Source organism: Centrocercus urophasianus, unplaced genomic scaffold (genome assembly GCF_019232065.1).
Source record: "Centrocercus urophasianus isolate 14NV4802_14NV808 unplaced genomic scaffold, USGS_Curo_1.0 seq_1146, whole genome shotgun sequence".
Lineage (NCBI taxonomy): Eukaryota > Metazoa > Chordata > Aves > Galliformes > Phasianidae > Centrocercus > Centrocercus urophasianus.
Window position 1 is genome coordinate 6,230 of NW_024884305.1, and position 5,919 is coordinate 12,148.

Sequence of the window (5,919 nt, forward strand, 5' to 3'; positions counted from 1 at the left end):
ATGCAAGAAAGGTCTTGTACCAGGTCAGGCGTAGATTATCCTGATATTACAAGTAGAATAGGAGGGAATATCACGACTGTTTCCAAGAAGCTATTATCACATCGCCCGCCGCAATTGCTGAGTTACTGTGACTTGTAGTGGGATTCCCAAGTCACAGCCTGAACCAATACGTGAGCATGAGCGCCTGGTACAATAGGAGACAAGGCTGCGTTCCTCAGCGCTTTCCTGGCGGCACGGATGCGGCCCGTGCTCGCCGCTCTCCAGGAAGGCCCGCATGAAACAGGGCGGCGCGGGCTCGGCCTCGCCGCGGTCCCCCGCGTACCCGCCCTCCTCCTCCCGGAGTCCGGCCGCCCCGGAGCCCCGGAAATGGGGCGGGACCGCGGCGACAGGCATCGCCGCGGGCAGCCCGGCAGGGGGCCATCCGGGACGCGCGCGGTGATGACGCAACGACGGCGCGACCGCGGAACGAAAGGACCCCGAGCAATGGCGGCGCGGAGGCGGCGGGGCCGAGCCCGGGCTCTCCGCCAATGGCGGCCGCGGGGCCGCCGCGATGGCACTGCCGCTGGTGGAGCTGTTGGGCTCCGTGCAGGGAAAGTGGCGCTCTGCTGCCCCGCGTCCCCGCCGCCGCCGCCCGCCCCGTGCCTTTGGGACGCCGGGCTCTCAGGGGAAGGCGGCGCGGAGGTCCGTCCGTCCCCCGTCAGCACCGAGCCGTCCTCCGCAGTCGCCGTTTGGACGGGAGCCGGTTGGGAACGCGGTCGTCTCTCTGTTTGTCGCTCTGTGCGTTCGTCGATTAAACATTTCCCGTTCGTTTCTCGGCGCTTCTGCCCGCGGTCGTTTCTGCAGCTCCGGTAATCCACCCCGTCCCCGTGCCCACCGCCAGGTAAGGACAGGGCGGCGCGAGCAGAAGAGATTCAGACTGGCTGCACAGTTTTGAAAACTGTGCTCTGCAGACCGGCTGCACAATAATGTCCTGCTGGCACGAATCCTGAACTTGTCTGCCTCAGAAAGTCTTCCTGGATGTTGCTAGAAGGCTGCTTATATTCTTGGTGCTCTTGGCCTAGCTGAATTTTATTGGAAAACTCCCACTAGCTTAGCAGGACTGTCTTCTTATTTTCCATGTGAAAGAACTGGATTAGTATTTTTCTTGCTCTCTTTTTTGGATTTTTCTAACAATCTCAAAAGCCTGTGAAGCATGGCTTCCTCACAGCTTTCACACCTGTTCAGTGACTCTGTGTATTTATGCATTCATACATGAAATGAGCTTTATTTGTTTCCGCAATGTTGTTTTCACCTAACATATGTTTTAGTCTGGGGGTTAAATCTGAATTGTTTATTTACTGCTGTGATAATGCTGAGGATCTGCACAAGGTACTGCAGCAGTGCAGTGCACGCTTACGCTCTCGAACCCCAGGGCCCCCATCCCAAGTGATAATGCAGATAATCTGGGGCCTTCTTAAATTCCAGCACCTTTCAGAGGCTGGCTTACCCACAGCATGCTCTGCACACCAGTGTTTAGATATGCACACAAAAAAGCTGGGCATCTGCAAGGCTGAAAACGAGTCTTTCAATGCTTATTAATTTTGCTCCAGGCCTTTTACATTAGTAAAGTACACAGAAGGAAGGGCGAAAATACAAAGCTGCCACCACTTTCTCTAATTAATGCATGCGAAGCTTCACATCTCTAATTACTGAGCAGTGTGTGCTGTGCAAATAAAAGCCCAGAGTCCAGAGGATGTGTAAGGAACTCCGAGCTCTGCACTCCCTGTGCAGTGCAGTCTGTCAAAATAAACTTCTGGCATTCGCTGTTCAGAAGTGCAGTGTGCCTGAAGCAAAGTCCTTGCAATTCACTTCTATTCAGTGAAGGATTCCTCACCTATTTGAACAACTTGAAACATTTTAGAGTCGTGGAACACTTTTGAAAAAGGAAGGTCTTTAATATTGATATTCATGCCTATTTAGATTGTCCATTTTCCATCCAAGCTCAGCTATTGATGGTTATGTCTGAGTAAGCCATAAAAATCAAGTCTTTACTGGATACATCCCATGCCAAATATTGTTGCTGTGTTGTTTTTATTTTCTATAGGTAGGATGCCACTGCATTTACAGTGCAATCAAATGAGAATGTGACAGAGACTCTGGTAAGTGGTGGATTTTGCTTCTTTTCTAAATGGTGTGTAAAAGAAAGGGTACTGTTTTTTGCTTTGTACAAAAATATTTGCTCCTTTGTACAAAAACATGGGTGTTTTCCATCCTCTAATTCATTAAATCTTGACCTGAAAGAATAGGTGGGTATACCATTGCAGCTGTAAATCTGTACTTTCTGAAAGTCTTTCACTAGGATAGCACTGCAAAAAAGGAAAAACAGGATGCCTAGATACTTTTAATTTTTGAAGGTACAGTCAGTTTACTTATTTATTGCACTTAAGAAAAGCAAGAATGAGTGCTTTGGTCCAATGTACAGCAAGGAAGTGCTCACATGTGCTGTCGGTACACATGCCTCTCATATCACTGCAGCTTTATCTATCTTCCACATTTTAGTAGGTACCATCTTTTAAGGGGGGGAATGCTGTTGGAAGTGATCCTACTTTGGTGGTTTCTGGGCTCCTCTTGCTGAATCCAGTTAGCCTGAATGAAGGATATGGAGTGGCAGCATTGCTGGGTGAACGCTGCCGTTACTGAGAGCAGAAGAGTGATTCTGTCTGTTGATGTGCCTTTGGTCACTGAGCACCGTGAGAGCATTCTGAGTTTTTGTGTTTGTAGTTCAGGTGGCAAGTAGCCTAAAGACTGCTTGTGCACAAGTGACTCAGAGCACATCAGTGCCATCTGCATTGTAACACATTACCTCTGATTTTAAGCCTGAAAGTTCCTTCCAGTATTAAGGCCCAGGAAACTCATTAGCCATCTGACCTGGGATAAACCTGCCTTTTGTTTCTCATTACAATCCTGTTTTTTCTTTGTGAAATTCCTTGGAACTGGTATTGTCACACAAGACAGACTTCTGCACAGTGTGGTGTATTATAATGAATGTTTCTTTCTTCTTTGCCAAATCCAGAAGGTGGTGCTTAGGCAGATTTCCCTATACCTCATTAAAAATAAGCCTGCTAAAGGAATAGATGAGGAAGGAATTGAAAGGATATGTTTTGGTGTGGTGGTGGGTTTTTCTGTTTGGTTTTGTTTTGTTGTTGTTTTCTGAAAAATGTCAGGGAGCAGATTTTCGTCTTTTGAAGAATTTCAGAGATGTCTCTTCATTACAGAAGGCCTTCTGACCAGCTGCATCTTAACAGCTGCAAAGCAGCTGGATAGCTTTTGAGGTTCACATTATGCTGAGCAATTTGTTCGTGGCAAATTGATCTACTGGGGTTATTTAATCTGGCTGAGTCAGCCATCTTTATAGATGCAATATGCTGAGCACAGCTTGCAGCTCTCTCCTTTAGCTGTGTGTGTTTGCAAGGCTTTGTCCCCAGCAGAAATAGCACTTTTGCTGGGAGCTGTTTTGGTACAGGACCAAACATCTTGCAGGACTGGTGATGTTTACTAGACACACTTCCTAAAAAATAAGCACAGGCCAGAATTTTAGAGGGTAAGAACTGCAGAAGAAGCATGGCCCATAAACGGAAGCTTTGTAGGTGATTGAGGTTTCAGGATGCAATAAGCATTAAAAGAAACTAGGGATGACTTTTTTTACTCAGAAGGTGGTGAGGTACTGGAACAGGCTGCCTGGAGAAGCTCTGGGTGCCTCTGGTCCTGATCATCCTGATCTAATGGGTGGCCCATAGAAGGGGGATTGGAACTGAATGGTCTTTAAGTTCTTTTCCAATTCGAGCCATTCTGTGATTCAATGATTTTCAATGTCAGAATTCATGCAGTTAGTACTTGCCTATGTGAAAACAGAGTCCGCACCCTTTCAATAGAGAAGAGACCTTTTTGTCTGAGAACTAGTGGAATTAGGGGGATAGGGGATAATTTTAAAAAATCCTGTTTGAAATCATACTTTGGGACACTCTTCACTTTGCCCTCACTTTCTAGAGCATTTCTGAGCAAACTGAGTACTTCTCCCCCATTTCTGCTGCTGCTTTCAATAGCTCAGGAAGCTAGCACTCTCTTTCCTGGCAAGGGAGGGATGTAGGACTGACTCAGTTTCTGTGCAGGACACTGAGAATGAAGATGCTCTGTAGATGATCATTAGTAATGTAAGGCTGTCCTCTTCCTCGCAAAGCCATTGGCACTGAGTCTGCTAGGAGTGAAGCAGCACTGCAGTGCCAGGCAGAGCTCCCATTCCCTTCTTCCCTCCCCACCATCATGTGCTCCTCAACAAATTTTCCACTGTTTACTTAGAAATCCGTGAAACAAAAGACTGAGGCTGAAGAAGCTCCACCTGGGGAAGTCAAGGTGGAGGAAACCCCTGCTGCTGCTGTTGTGGGAAAGGAGGCCATCCCTGCTGAGCCAGATGAGCCAACAGAGCAGGCTGCGGTGAGCGATCTGTCCCCCATGTCCATCTCCCAGCCTCATCTGGGCCATCTCTCATCACAGTGAGTGTGCTTGCTGTATTTCAGCCATCCCCTCCGTTCCTCATCATGGTGGTTTTGTCAGCGTCCAGCTGTGTCACAGCATGCCTCTCCAGCAACATTTGCTCCTGTTGGTCCCAAAATGTAATTCCTTTTAAGACTGGCACTTTAGCTGGAAGTTCACCTGCATGGTCTTACAGGCAGTCAGAGGTCAGTGCAGAGCATCGAAAAAAGGTTTTCAGATATGCAGATACTCTAGCCTTGCATGGATCTTTCTGTGGAGCTGATTGTGTTTCACATTCCTGCTAGGGGCAATGGCTCAGGCACTACAAGCCTGATTGTGACATTTGTTAACATAGGGGAACAGCGTTAGGAAAGCGTACAAACAGAAGTGAAGAGTGGCTTGGAAATGGTCTGAAGCTCTACTCAATCAGTGTCAGGTTGGTTGTGTGCTGGTGGTGTTGGACCACTGCAGAAGCCACTCATGATACCACGCAAACTGTGTGCAGCAGAAAGCTCTGGAGTACAGCTGTAGTTTAAAGGACTTCTCAAGGACAGAGAGATGATTTTGCCTGGATAGTTCCAACTGTGTCACTGGATTAAAAACTGGTATCAAATGTGCATAAAATGAAAAGGCAGGCTGAGCTTTAGTTGCAGCACCTGCCTGGTTACCATTTCTCCCTTGCTCCTATCTTCCTAACAGGGTAAAAAGAATTTGTTGTAGATGGAAATGGGGACAGTTTTCTGCATGCTGTTCTGGAGAACTTTGAGGGAGAGGAGGATGATCCTTGTCTAATCCTTCCTATTTGCTCTGGATTCCTACCTGTGAGAGCAGCATTGTAACGGTAGAGGAAAGCAATGCCAATGTGTTCCCTAGAATTATGAATTGGACTTGCTTCTAATTAAATCATGAATATTGAGTGTGTTTAATTTTAATTTACTCCTTGTTCATGTCTGTAGCAAGCCCTAGAGCGAGTGACCTCAGCGTCATCCTCTTATAATAACAGACACAAAGAAAGGCCCCATGGTCTGCAGAGGTCAGGCTTTTCCCCATGCGTGTTTTCTTTTGAGTTGATCTAAATCACTGTAATAACTTGTCCACTCTATAGCAAAGCAAACAATGAAACTGCCTATCTGAAGCACGTTGTTCCAACAGACCGTTGTCAAAAATCCTCCATGGCTAGGCAGAGTAAATTTGATGGTTTGGAATAAAGAAGAAAGAAAGGATGGTGAGTAGAGGAAGGATGGGACATCAGTCATTGGTCAGGAGGTCCCCCATTTCCTTGTTGGTCTTCCCAACGGGTGGCCTTTCAGCCCACCTGTAACTGCTGGCCACAGGCTGTGAGCATCCCTTTGCTCTCCAAGGACCGCTAGCAAAAGCACGAAGGAGGGGAAGCGGCCCGGGAGGAAGAAA

General features: G+C 47.4%; 1 long non-coding RNA gene across 1 annotated transcript; it reads left to right on the plus strand.

Annotated features, from left to right (window-relative positions):
* Positions 1-661: 661 nt before the first annotated feature.
* Positions 662-5,435, plus strand: LOC122155446. Its single transcript, XR_006167257.1, has 3 exons — positions 662-880; positions 2,084-2,138; positions 4,336-5,435. It is a non-coding gene; the product is annotated as an uncharacterized LOC122155446 (long non-coding RNA).
* Positions 5,436-5,919: the final 484 nt, after the last annotated feature.